This window comes from Tursiops truncatus, chromosome Y (assembly GCF_011762595.2).
Source record: "Tursiops truncatus isolate mTurTru1 chromosome Y, mTurTru1.mat.Y, whole genome shotgun sequence".
Lineage (NCBI taxonomy): Eukaryota > Metazoa > Chordata > Mammalia > Artiodactyla > Delphinidae > Tursiops > Tursiops truncatus.
The window spans coordinates 5323541-5338296 of NC_133428.1; the positions used below are offsets into that span (position 1 = coordinate 5323541).

General features: G+C 43.3%; 1 long non-coding RNA gene across 2 annotated transcripts; it reads right to left on the reverse strand.

The window, feature by feature from the left end:
* Positions 1-1108: 1108 nt before the first annotated feature.
* LOC117310553 (uncharacterized) lies at positions 1109-5643 on the reverse strand. Of its 2 annotated transcripts, XR_012329450.1 has the most exons (3): positions 4302-5181; positions 3515-3895; positions 1109-3055 (listed from the first exon to the last, which is right to left on the reverse strand). It is a non-coding gene; the product is annotated as an uncharacterized lncRNA (long non-coding RNA). The 2 variants fall into 2 exon arrangements; XR_004524704.2 differs by having other exon boundaries at positions 3515-5643.
* Between the last annotated feature and the right edge of the window lie 9113 nt (positions 5644-14756).

Here is a 14756-nt window from a genome sequence, read left to right on the forward strand (position 1 = left end):
ACGCGGGGGTATGTGGAAAGCTTAGGTTCAGTAGACTTATTCTGTCCTTTATCTTGTTGGTCAGACCTTTTGTGCTATCTATTTATATCTATCTATCTATCTATCATCTATCTATCTATCCATCTTCTAATATCATTAAGTGATTTGTCATCTACCTATTGTCCATCTTCTAGCTACCTATCGTCCATCTATCTATCTATCTACCTATCTGTCATCTCTGTATCTCCCATCTATTTACCTATTCATACATCCATTCTTCCATCCCACTTGTCCAGCCATTTATCTATCATATGTATCTGTCTATCTGTCATCTATCTCTATCTATCTATGTCTATCCCTATCTCTATCTATCTATCTATCTATCGCCCTCTATCTATGTCTCATCTAACTATTTATCTGTAGAAATTCATCACATTTCCAAGTGACCACATGGACACAAACATGAAAAATCTAATAGCCACTGCATTTCCGAGAGAATGTGCTGTGTAGGATACTTTTGCAAAGAGTTCACATTCTCTTCCCTTCAGGAAGTGATCAGAGCCCTTCAGCACGGAAGGCAGCTAAGCTGTGATTCCGTTTAGACTCAATAAACAATTCCACGTAACTCTGCAAAAACAGCGAGTGAGTCTAGATTTCATGCACAACGTCACAAGATCTGGGATATGCATTAACCAGAGGCAATGATTAACTTAACATTTGTCTGATATAAATAAAATTTGCCATAGACCTTTTAAAAACATCTAGCTGTCGTTTCATCATCAAATTTTAAAATGACTCTCCCCTGCTTTTGGTAAAGGTCATGGACATCTTATGGTTCATGGTATATCCATCTGTTCAGAGTTTTTCCAACATTTTAGCAATTTCCGTTAATATTTCAGCTCTACAGCTGATGATTACAGAACTGCAGAGTTTAGACTCTGAGTTGATCCCGTTGTTTCAAAAGCACCAGTTGGGCTTATACTATTTGAAATGGAAGAATTTTTTTCATTGGAGTGGAATTTCCGCTTGGTTTTTGAAAATCTGCTCTGATCCATGATGTGAGAGATAATATACATCCTCTAGAATTGGAGTTGGGTGTATACCAAGCGTTGGCAAACCCAGACAGGCATGATGACCAAGAGTGTTTATTTAATTTTACCAATAACCTGTATTGATAGACACACTTTTTATACACAGAATCCCACATGGACGTGTAAAGCGTGGGTCCCTATGGCTTTCCTGTGCTCTTATACTGCATAGATCAATCAGATTAACATAGGCTATAAGAGGAATTTCAAAGAACCATTGCAGAGTCACCTTGAACTAAGATAGCACTTTTATATTTCCAGCCACGCTTTTCCTGCCAGTATCAAGCAGTTTACTCCAAATCTTAGGATTCTTTCCTTTACCAAAAAAAAAAAAAATGCACTTTACTTTCCTTTATCTCTGAACCAGCAAGCTTTGTTTTTAATGAAAGGAAATCTTGAAAATTACTCTCTGTTCGTTTTCCTAGCCATGTCTACCGAGCTACGTTTTCCATTGACGTGGATGTCGACGTGGAATTCTGTTCGCTTTCTCTCTTGGAAATTACATTTCTGTTGCTGTTTCTGAAGCACGAAAGGTGTCTGGTGAGCCATCAGGAGGTAGTGAGATTTTTAATGACTTTTAAGGTTTCCCTTCACTGCATCCAAGACTCAAATCAAACAGGGAACAGTCGATTCCTTGCTGTTTATTGTAAAGATTCATTAAGCAAATCTAGGGAAATTTTATTGTGCTAACATACCAAGAGGTATGTCAGGAATAACATTATTATTATTGCTGCCTGTTCAACCTTTAAAAACACACAGAAACCCACCTTAATCCACTGGCCGCCAGGCAAATACCTAATATGGAAACTGCAGTGGTTTGAATGGTGACTCCTAAAAAAATACGTCCAGGTTCTAAGCCCAGAACTTTTGAAAGTGACTTTATTTGGAAAAAAGAGTTTTGCAGATGGAATAAAGTGAAGGATTTTGAAATGAGGTCATCTAGAGGAGGGTGGCCCTACATCCAATGACAGGGTCCTTCTAAGAGACAGAAGAGGAGAGACACAGGCACAGAGGAGAAGCCCCAGGAAGACGGAGGAAGAGACAGGAGGGGTGCAGCCATGAGCCCAGGGATGCCTGGAGCCCCCAGAAGCTGGAAGAGCCGGGAAGGACCCTCCCCTGGAGCCTCTGGAGGGAGCATGGCCCTGGGACACCTTGACCTCAGACGTCTGGTCCCCAGGATGGGGGAGGATGGATGCCTGTGGTTTTAAGCTCACGGTTTGTGGCCATTTTGTTACAGCCGCCCCAGGAAATTCATACAAACACTTTCTTGGAACTCCTGCCTTTTAAGTTTTTAGCTACACCCGTCTCCTTGGTCCCTTGACGCAGAAACCTCTCCTGGAAAAGAGGAAGATGCTGTGTGGCCGTTTTGAAGTGATACTGTGTATGTCTGGGTTTCATTGGCACTTTCCCTAAACCCTTCCAGCTCTGGTGCCAGGGGCCAGATTGAAGGTTTTATCATCTCTTACTTTCCTGATTACAATGCCTTTCTCATTGGCATCTCCTCAAGACCCACTCTTGTTTAGTCCAAAACCCACTTGACAGCCAGGAGGGTGTAACTATATGTCCGTCCACCTTGCATCCTATGGAAACTCACTTCTCCCAGCGTTCATTAGGTAGGAACTGTTCAAGTCCTCAGCACACTCTCCTAAGTGTTTGTTGAATGAATATATAAAACAGGTGAAAGATCGGCTTCCGAGCTGCCTTGAATTCATGAGCTAAAATAATGACATCAAAACAGATGTGGTCATAAGTCGTGTAAATAAGAATTCTTTCATCCTCTTGAGCGCTGGAATCACGCATAAGAAATGGTTCTCTGCCTCTGGTTACTTTCTACTCCTCTGGAATCTCAATTCCATGCGATGAAGTTGGGTTTGGAGGTCGTTGTCTGTTTTGAATTGTATTTACTTGCCTCTTTCACAAGGGTTTTTTTCTGGTAGCACTAACAGGACCTCTTTATCATGAATATCGTGGCAAGTTCTTTGAAGTACCTGAAAAAGAAAAAAAATGTCATATTGCCAATCGGAAAAAAAAAAAAAAAGAGGTGTGGTCATATTCTAAGAGTTGAAATGTAGAAACAGCTTCTGATTTTTTCTCCTAAAATGCCACCAGGAACCACCACTTCACGACCCTCCTAGAAAAGTATTTTATCTAAGATCGCCGTAATGCTCAGTTCCATGTCACAATGCCATCTCACGATCTAGCTACGGACACAGCTCTGCTAAGGTAACAAAAACTGCTCTACAGAAATGCTTTTATGAGATTTTGTCCATAGCACAGTAGCACTAAGGAAGGAGTCCTTTGGGCAACATATTTGGCTACCGTGACTATATTAGTTTACCCCACATATTAAATATTCTTAATTAAATTGGCAATGATTTTCTGGGGGAAAAAAAGAGAGATGGTCAGTCCCTGATTTCACCTGGTCACGCATCAGTCCCTTTACCTACCTAAAGTTAGGTAATAACTTTATCGGCACAGACGGCAAATGACGTTGAATTTACTCTGTTCTTAAAAGGAGCATCGGTTGGCGTTCTTGGGGCCTCAGAGGAGAAATGAAGAGTGAACTTGTTGAATTCATGTCCTCAGAAGGCAAGAGCCAGTTTGAACTACCACAGGACATGATCAAGGAAACCAACAGGGGTGGCTGGAACCAGTCTCCCCAACAGCTTCTTTCTCATCTCCAGACCAACGGGGTCCTCACATCCAGCCTTCCCTTGGCATTTCCACTTGGGTCTCTTGGTGAGAGCATCTCGAACTCAGAGCCTGCCGTGTGTAGGTTTTTCCCTCGAGCACCATCTTTGCAAATGGCGCCAGCATCCCTCCAGTGGCTCAAACAAGAAAACAAGAAGTCATCAGTGATAAGTATCCTGTCCGTTCTTCTGCACCCCAGCCCACAATCAATGACCAGCAAGTCTGGTTACTCCCATTGCCAATATGGGTCTCAAATATATGGGAGACTGCCTCCACCCACACCAGTTGGCTTCCTCAGTCATGGCGTTCTTTGGCATTTCCTGTGCCGTTACTCCGGGCAGGTCTACCATCCTCGCCCACATAGCCTACTGTTGCCAGCATGTCCCCTACAGTCCCCGATTTACTGGGTATTACTTCCCACCACCCATTCTCTGCATCTCCCCACATGGCAGCTAGAATGAGTGTCAGGAAAGCCATGCTTTCCTTATAACCCACCAAGGTCTTCCCTTCCCACTTAGAACATCCTATAAGCAAGCTGCTTACCGTAATCTTCGGGACCTCCACCATCATTCTCCCATTTTACAAAGACCAGCACAGGGTTGCTGGATGCCACACCGCTTTGGCCATAAACCCCAGTTCCTCGTCTTTTCCTCCACTCCCGGCTCTTTGCAATGCTGGTTCTGTTCCATCTCTCAGTGCTCAGCTAAAATAAAGTTCTTACCTTAACCATGAAAAGTCTAGGAGCAGGTCTGTGCTTGTCCAGCCCCACCTAAAATTTCAGAGATGCTTTTGATAAGGACCGAAGCTTGTCCAAGACGGCCACGTTTCACATTCCAGGAGAGATTCAGCGGGCTGACACCCGCCAGCAGGGAAATGGAAAATGTCCATTGCTCCATCCAGAGGCGGCTGGACTACTACTAAGTGCTCAATTAACGGTCTCCAGCGACGGGATGAATGAGTCAAATACATTGTCATCCATATATTATTACTCAGAAGAATCCAGATATTGAGTCACGCACTTCGATTATTCCCTCTGTCTGTTCTTCTGTAACTTTTGCTTTCTGCTCTTCCTATCGGAACATTTACATCATACAGCCTATCCCACCAAAGTTATTACCGGTTTGAGAGGCATCTATAAATTATATTCTTTAAGATACACAAGGCAGGTGGGGGTGAACTTCTTGATCCAATTGAAGGTGAAAAGTTGCAAAGCGTGTCTCTCCCTTGCAAATTCCTTTTTTAGGAATGAAGTTTAAACTGACTCGTCATGGTCAGCTGCGTGACCCCAGCAAGCCCCTGGTAGTCCCAGAATCCATGTCAGGATCCATAAAAAGAAAAAAAAAAAAAAAACCTTATGCTACCTTTATAGAAATGAAAGAAATGTATACATTTAAAAAAGTTGTTTCAGGATTTTGAGTCAGACAAGTTCGCAGCTATATGAGTGTGCCCCCTAGTGGTTAAATAATCTAATGATTAAAAACACCTATTGGGCTTCCCTGGTGGCGCAGTGGTTGAGAGTCCGCCTGCCGATGCAGGGAACGCGGGGTCGTGCCCAGGTCCGCGAGGATCCCACGTGTCGCGGAGCGGCTGGGCCCGTGAGCCATGGCCGCTGAGCCTGCGCGTCCGGAGTCTGTGCTCCGCAACGGGAGAGGCCACAGCAGTGAGAGGCCTGCGTACCGCAAAAAATAAATAAATTAAAAAAAATAAAAACAAAAAAGACTCCCAAGGACTGCCTGGGAACGTTGCTAGAATATTTAGCCCTCTGTTCATTTCATGTAAAAAATAAAGTATAAACAAGGAGGTGAAGGGGCTGGTGTGTAGTCAGGTGCGTTCACAGGTATGTACTCGGAGGGGGCTTGAGAATGAGGCCGAATGGAAGGCTTGCTTTTTCTGCAACTTTTTATTCAACATGTGACCAGAGGAACTAGAAAGGAAGAGAGAAACAATCAGAGTCCCATTCACTCTACGATGTGGTCTTAATAGAAGCTTATATAACCTGTTTCCTTCACGCATCAAACAAGAGGTGAGCCGGTCTCAGAAGAGCTTTCTTAGGCTAAACTTCTAAGATTCTGTTCCACCACATCCTAAATTCAAAAGGCATCTTCTCCTAAGGTGATAAAATAAGGATGTGCTGGAACCCCTAGGACAAGAAGCAGCAGAGAAATGCTTCCACCTTTTGTGAACGTATCTTTTTGTCAATGGATCGTTTCCAAGATGGTCGCCCAGGATCTGTTAGGATAGACACATAGATAGCTATAGATAGACGTAGATGATAGATAATAGATATGATAGAAAGATATGATAGATAGATAGACATATAGCTAGATAGACATAGATGATGATAGACAGACATGTAGATAGATAATAGATAGATAGACATATAGAAAGATAGACATAGATGATAGATAGATAGATAGATGATTGATAGATAGATAATAGATAGATAGATACACAAATGTAGATTTTAATGATGGGGGATGCAATGAGTATGAATGAACGTGCGTGTGGATGGGTATCTGGCTGGATGGAAACTCTTGGGTCTCCCACTGGAGTTCGTTGAAGTAAGGGATTTATGCACTAAAACTTGCCACACCTGGAACCGTGGACTCTAGGAGACTCTGACAACCCCAGGATTCATCCCAACGTCCTGGAAATTTCTCCTCTGGCACCCCCATGATTCCAGTCTTTCCCAGGTAGTCCCTTTTCTTTCTGTACTTCGTTATTCTCTTCCTATATGTCACATGCAGGTGTCCTTTGGGGTCTAGGATCACCAGGATGGCCAGTCATATTGGTATTTCACATGAAGAACAAATAATTGTTTAGTATAGGTACATCCCCAATATCGCATGAGTCATTACTTGTACCAAAAATGTATTCACTGATTATTCAAAATTCAAATGTCAATGGGCATGTCACTCTGAATCAGATCCTCAGACCTCAATTCTGGGGCGGTGGGGAAGGGGAAAAACAAGATTCAGTACAAAATCAAAGAAGGAACCAATTTTGCCAACACCTTGATCTTGGACCTCTAGTCTCCAAAACTGTGAAAAAATTAAGTTTTGTTATTTAACCCCTTCTCCCCCTGTCGGTGGTCCTTGGTTACGGTAGCCTTAGCAATCTAATACATTGTATGATCCCATTCACATAAAATTTCCAGAATGGGCAAATTCATAGAAACAGAAAGGAGATGAGTGGCTGGGAGGAGGAAAAAAGAGGGAGTGACTCTTAATGGGTCCAGGGTTGCCTTTTGGGGATGATGAAAATGTTTTGGAACTAGACAGAGGTGTTGGTTGTAAAACATGAATTTACTCGAAGCCTCTGCATTGCAGCTTTAAATTGGTTAAAAAGATGAATTTTGCGTCCTGTGTATTTTAGCGCAGAAATAAAAACAGCAACAAGTACAGACTCAGGTGACCGGGATCCCACATGCTCTCTTGATGCTTTGCACCTTTCATAGGGCCCCCTCTGCTGTTCTCAGCGGAAACTGCTCCCCGCAAGCCGCCCTCCTCAAGGCAGAGATGCGGCTGGCAGAGCACCACAGCTACAAGCTACAGGCGGGGCCGTTTCTTTCTTTCCTCCTCTCTTTCTTTTTCCTTCTTCCTTTCTTTCCTCCTTCTTTCTTTCTTTCTTCCCCCTTCCTTCCTTCCTCTCTCTCTTTCTTTCTTTCTATCTTTCTTTCCTTCTTCCTTTCTTTCTTTCTTTCCTCCTTCTTTCTTTCTTTCTTCCCCCCTTCCTTCCTTCCTCTCTCTCTTTCTTTCTTTCTATCTTTCTTTCCTTCTTCCTTTCTTTCTTTCTTTCCTCCTTCTTTCTTTCTTTCTTCCCCCTTCCTTCCTTCCTCTCTCTCTTTCTTTCTTTCTATCTTTCTTTCCTTCTTCCTTTCTTTCTTTCTTTCCTCCTTCTTTCTTTCTTTCTTCCCCCCTTCCTTCCTTCCTCTCTCTCTTTCTTTCTTTCTATCTTTCTTTCCTTCTTCCTTTCTTTCTTTCTTTCCTCCTTCTTTCTTTCTTTCTTCCCCCCTTCCTTCCTTCCTCTCTCTCTTTCTTTCTTTCTATCTTTCTTTCCTTCTTCCTTTCTTTCTTTCTTTCCTCCTTCTTTCTTCCCCCCTTCCTTCCTTCCTCTCTCTCTTTCTTTCTTTCTATCTTTCTTTCCTTCTTCCTTTCTTTCTTTCTTTCCTCCTTCTTTCTTTCTTTCTTCCCCCCCTCCTTCCTCTCTCTCTCTCTCTCTCTCTCTTTCTATCTTTCTTTCTTGGAGGTTTCTTTACATCCCTGAGTTATTACCGTAGCAGCGTAAGTCTCCCACCCCGAGGTCGTCCGCCATCAAGAGGACAATGTTGGGTCTGGATTTCCTCGTCACGAACATTCCGTGAAGCCTCCCAGACAAACGGTTCACAGGGCTTCCTCATCCCCAAGGCATTCCTACAACAAGGATCCCTGTGGGTCCTCAAAACACTTTACCTGGCTTGCCTCCGAGGGTTGATGTTAGTGGTCCTGTTTTACGGGACAGGGACTTGGGGAATCCCACAGTTTAAAAGACTTTCACAAGGCTGGTAAATTGAAGACCCGGGATGCCGTATGAGGTCTCTGACTCAATCGTGTGTGTGTGTGTGTGTGTGTGTGTGTGTGTGTGTGTGTGCGATCCCCAGGGCCATCTTCTAGTCTTTGACCTCCAGTGGGGCGCTACAATGTAGCATCTCTAGAGGCTGACAGCCCGGGAGTGACTGGTGAAGCCCACACCCCAGCCTTTGACCCGTGGTCCATTCTCTCCGCCCCACGACTCCCGGTCAAGACTTGTGCTTTAGGTTTGGTCCCCATTCTATATATCCTAGTTTGCATCTGCTAACCCCACACTCCCACTCCATCCCTCCCCCACCCCCTCCCCCTAGGCAACCACAAGTCTGTTCTCTGTGTGTGTTTCTGTTTTGTAGGTAAGTTTATTTGCGTCATATTTTAGATTCCATATGTAAGTGACATCATATGGTATTTGTCTTTCTCTGTCTGACTTACTTCGTTCAGTGTGATCATGTCTAGGTCCATCCATGTTGCTGCAAATTGAAAAGCCATATTTTTTCATCTTCCCAACCCCACCGCTTAACATAGGACATGGCATTTCAGTAAATGCACACGCAAGGAATCAAGAGATTCCCAAGAGCTCGGGGAGAGAGGCAAGAACCGCTTTTTTAAAATTCACCAGTCATTGCTGTTCCCACCCAAATTTGATAAGTGCCTCTCCAGTCCACATGGGTAAGAGTCACAACCGGCGGTCTTAGCCGCCAGTGGAAAGTTCTTTCTAACCGGCAAGGAATAAAAGTTATTTGTGAAATAGAAAGAAATAAAAGTTATCTTCATGATACAAGGGAGCTCCTATTGCCTCAAAATTTTGTACTTAACAATTCCAGATTTTAAGAAATATCAAGAAGGCCCTTTCTACCAAAAGCTGCTTCACTTCCGCCTGTACTCCCACCCCATCCCCCGTAGCCTCCTATATTTTTTTCAAATTTTAACATAGAATTTTATGAAACATAGGTAAGTAATGCATGAGGCTGACACATCATACACAAATACGATTTTACAAACTAGCGTTATTTTTTAGCTCTCTTTAAACAGGCGGCCAAAGTCACCTACTTCATTCGAAGCACCCCCCAAAAAACTATTACATAAGACTGTGTTATTCATGGTTTGCAGCTAAGAAAGACGAGGAAACACATTAGCCAACACAAGAATTACATCCGCGAATGGGTGAAAGGCTGGTGTACAGAACACTTGTGCAAATGTGCTTGTCCTATATTCCATCAGAGAGAGAGGGAGGGTCACAAACCCGCAGTATTTTGGATGGTGGAGTGGACCTTCCAGACAAGGGGAAAAGCTTGTAACTATGCGAGGTGTTGGATGTGTCAACAAACCTCGATATGGTCACCACGTTGCCATGTTTACAGATAACAAATTATCACCCCGCACAGCTTCAACTTACACAGTGTTATACGTCCGTTCTGTCTCAATGCAGCTGGAAAAACGTTTTAAAAATATTCCAGATTTTAATGTTTTCGTCTTTAGTGGTTAACTCCCAATGACTCAGAAATTGCAACATGGATCAGTCGTGGATATCTCAGTGGGGACTTATATGGAGGTTCCTGTGAATGGGACCTTATTTGGAAATAGGGTCTCTGCAGACGTGATGAAGTGATGGATGGGAGATGACGTCCTCCTGGATGAAGGTGGCCCTACATCCAATGACAGGGTCCTTCTAAGACACAGAAGAGGAGAGACCCAGACACAGAGGAGAAGCCACGTGAAGATGGAGGCAGAGACGGGAGGGAGGCGGCCACAAGCCCAGGGATGCCTGGAGCCCCCGGAAGCTGGAAGAGGCAGGAAGGACCCTTCCCTGGAGCCTCTGGAGGGAGCGCGGCCCTGGGACACCTTGACCTCAGACGTCTGGTCTCGGGGATGGGGGAGGATGGATTCCTATTGTTGCCAGCCCCCAAATTTGGGGTTATTTGTTACAGCCGCCCCAGGAAACAAATACAAGTAATTAAGAAAAAAGTCTATGTGACAAGAGATAAACACAGCAAAGCAAAAATGGCATGTTCAAAGAAGGAGACATCTACAATAATATCTATGAAAAAAATTAGAAAGGGAGCAAAGTACAACAGAAAAGTAAGACATAGGGTGTCAACAGGCAATTCATAGAAGACACACAAAAGATCAATAAGTACATAAATATATGCTTAGCTTCCTCAGCAACGAGAAAACAAGTCAATTTTAAGAATCATAAGGTAGTATGCCTCACTATCAAATCACCAATATTTTTTCAAGTTTGATAAGTATGCGGTTTTCACAAGGATTCAAAGAACGTTACCTCCCACCCCCCCCCCACCCCCACCCCCCCACCCCCCCGGCACTGATGAAAGTTTTTATGAGCGTAAGTTGCCACTAAATATTTTTTAAAATTTTTTTAATGATGGTGAGCTGAAACTGAGCATTTGTACCTTTCACCTTGGAGAAACAGACAGTTAACAAGCAGGCATAAGGAGGTTAATTGCAACACTATTTTTGTATTGAGTCAAACTGAAATCACCTGAAATGTGCATTGTGAAGACGAAAGGCTACATAAATTGGAATGCATTCATTCTTAGAGAACTCCATGTAACTTCCTTCAAAATAAGAAGGGTGTACTCCTCCTGGGTCTCTTTGATGGTAAAGCTGTGTAATTCTATAAGCATTTCCCAATCGTAGCTGAACTGAAAAGAGTAATTACTTTTACCGGACGTTTCATCCAAGGATATAGCAATGTCACCGGCATGGTCTCTCCCTAAGCTTTTCCACTTCTCCATGAGGCGGGACAGTAATCACATCCTTGATCCCATTTTCCACTGATGAAATGGGCTACAGGAGCAGGGTGCAACTCAAGGTCAAACTAATAAATTTAAACACAGCCCTCCACGAATTAAAATGTTGCCTCCTAATTTATCCCTAAATTAGGAGTTAGGGATTAACATATACACATTACTATGTATAAAATAGATAAGCAACAAGGTCCTATCGCACAGGGAACTCTACTCAATAATTTGTAATAATCTATAAAGGAAAAGAATCTGGAAAAGAATATATATATAAAGAGTATGTATACATCTGAATCGCTGTGCTGTACACCTGAAACTAACACGATACTGTAAATCAAATATACTTTAATTTTTAGAAATTCCCTCTATTAATACTCACGAACTAAAATATTTGTACTTAACAATTCCACCCATCTCGGAAGTGCCTGTATTCTTCCAATGAAAGAGAAGCACCTTCCCTCCTTCCCTAACACACCTGGAAAATGTGTAATTATCTACCAAACCCACAGTCGACCTGCAAAGTGGACCCCTAAAAATGGCTTGATGCCCAGTGGGATCCCCACGATATCCTGATGGGAACAGGCGGTGAGGCTAAGCCAGAATTACATGATTCCGGGCACGATTCAGCCAAACTCAGCAGTTTCTACCAAAGCGGAGAAGAACAATTGACGCTACTTTCCATTTTAGCCTCTGCATCCTCTGTTTCTGCTCTGTGCTCAGGACCAAAGCTTGGAGGTGGGCGAGAGTCAACTTGGATAAACCAAACTCCCCGGTGATGTATAAAGAGCTAAAAGTTCATGTGTGGATGTGACATGAAGGGAACAGGCACACCTGGAGAGTCAGGTAATGTCCTAGACCATTGTTTCTCCATCTCAACACTACTGGCATGTGGGGCTGGATGAGTCTCTGATGCGGGGCGTGCTGGGCCCTGTGGGGTGCAGAGCAGCTTCCCTGGTCTCCACCCACCAGGTGCCAGGAGCAGCTCCAAAACTGTGATAATAAAAAATGTCCCTAGGTATCACCAAGTGTCTGTAGGGAAGTAGAATTGTCTCTGGTTGCAAATCACTGCCATAGATAGAGAGACATAAATAGTTAGATGAGAGATAGATAGATAGTTAGATAGAGAGATAGAGACATAGATGTGATGGATGGATGGATAGAGAGAGAGACAGATAGGTGGATAGAGGTGATGGATGGCTGGATAGATAGATGATAGACAGTTGATAGATAAGTAATAGCTGATAAATAAATAGATGATTATAGATGATAGATACATACTCAGTAGATGATAGATAATAGAAAGAAAGGGAGGGAGGGAGGGAGGAAGGAAAGAAGGAAAGAAGAAAAAAAGAACTAAAATAAAAATAGATATTAGATGGTTGATAGATAATAAATAGATGATTGATACATAGATAGAAAGACATATAGACAGACGGGGTCTCCATGCTCGGTCAGGGTGTCTCGGCCTCAGCACGACTGACATCTGGGGCTGGATGACCCTCTGATGCGGGGCGTGCTGGGCACTGGGGCTGTGGAGCAGCTTCTCTGGTCTCCACCCACCACGTGCCAGCAGCCCCCTTCCACCCCCAATAGTGACACAGCCGTAAATGTCCCCATTTACTATTATCTTTTTGGGTAACATGAATGACGCAAGATTCTGACTTTCGCATTCAAAGGGTTATTGATTCAGAATAGAAGCTCTGTGATTCTATTCTTTTTTTCTAATTTAAATACATTAATAATGAAAAGTGAGGAGGCAGTTTCCTCGTTGCTTTATTTTACTAATTCCCCACCGGAAGGAATTTAACAGATTGGATGATGTCTTTACCATACGGTTCCCCAATTATACAAGGGATTTCTAAAGAGATTCACATAAATTCCGAAGGTCCTCCAAACCACCTGCTATTCGATGACCCTTGAATCATTAGTATTATAAAGCATTAAAGAGAATACTCAACAAAATGGAAAATTTTAAATACATCTGTTACTAAAAACATTCTTTTTTTCCCTAACAATTAAGATAAATTCAGTTTTTGCATCGGCTGAGACAGACCCAATCCCTCTACATTTGCTCTTCACTAAGAAAAATTCTACTAATAAAAACTTAAATTAGAGCCATTACGAGGTAAATGTGACCTAAGAAAATCCTTGTCTCTGGCAAATTGTTAGGCTCTGTGTCAACCAAAGATTTTTAATACTTAGAGTTAATTTATTCATTGCAATGATATGAGCTGCACATCTCCCTTCGAGAATTACAATAGATACCCTCTCAAAAAAAAATAATAAAAGGCTAATTCTGAAGTTCACAACAGTAACAGGTTCCCTTGCTTGCTGGGAACAAGGGGGGGCAAACTTGTTCCTTATATGAGGTGAGGGTAGGGGTGTGTCCAGGGGTCGGGCTGGAGGGGAGGCTTGGGTGGTCTGCCCACCCCTTAGGTGGTGCTGTGTGCTGGGGGCATGCGTAGTACCCTGGTTTTGCTCCCGACACCTGTGTTTGCTCCCCGCTCTTCAATAGTGGCAGTTGTGTTTTTTTGGTCTCTTTGTATCTGTTGGGTGCAGAATTTGTCCCAACTGCGCATGCACGCAGTTATTTTTAGTCCCATAGAGTTTCTTTGTATTTCGTCGCTTAAGGAGAGGCGTGTCCAGGGGCAAGCACTGCAGCACTGCCTCAAAGGGTCCCAGGTCCCAACAAAGGGTCCCAGGACCCAGCGTGTCCTTATTAAAGGAAGGGGTCAAATTCAACATCTTTTCTCTCAGGGGAAGTGGCAGGATAATTAAGTGGACACGTTCAGGTCAACCACTGCCGTGGATCAAACAACTTACTAGAAATGGAATTTGGGGCAAGTTACAAACTCTATTTTAATCTGTTCTCCAGCAGACATTTTTATCCCCAGGTTCTTTTTTCGTTTCTTTGATTGTCCTAAAATACACATAACACAAAACTTACCATTGTGAACTCTACCATTCAGAGGGTTTAACACACCCACAATGTTGTATAGGCACCTCCTCTATCCAGTTCCAAAGCATGTTTATCATCCCGAAAGGAGACCCCTTACCCAGTAAGAGTCCCCCTTCATCATCCCCTCTCTCCAGTCCCTGGTGACCACTCAACGTGTCCAGCCCCAAATCTCTATGGCTTTACCTATCCTGGACAATTTATATCAATGAAATCGTACACTGTGTGTCCTTCTGTGTCTGGCTTCTCTCACTGAGCATCACGTTTTTGAGGTTCATCACGTTGAAGCCTGTGTCCGTGCTTCAATCCTTTTGATGACCGTAATATGCCACTGCGTGGATAGACCCCTAAATGAACTCCAAATGGAGCAAAGACCTAAAAAAGGGGGCTTAAAAGGACAAAGCTCTTACCAGAAAATACAGGGTTAAAGCTTCATGACTTCGGACTTGGCAATGATTCCTTCGCTATGACACCAAACGTACAAGCGATCAAAGAGGGAAAAAGAGATACATTTCACTGCCTCAGAATTAAAAACCGGTGTGTGTCAACGCATACGGCCAAGAGAGTGAAGAGACAGCCCGCAGCACAGGAAATTTTATTGGCAACACCCTCATGATAGTATTTCTGAATTCGAGATGCATTTTACTGTGCAGCCAGGTGGCAGTCACAACCTACCTGGGCAGAAACTTTCTGCCCGCACCTTCTGGAA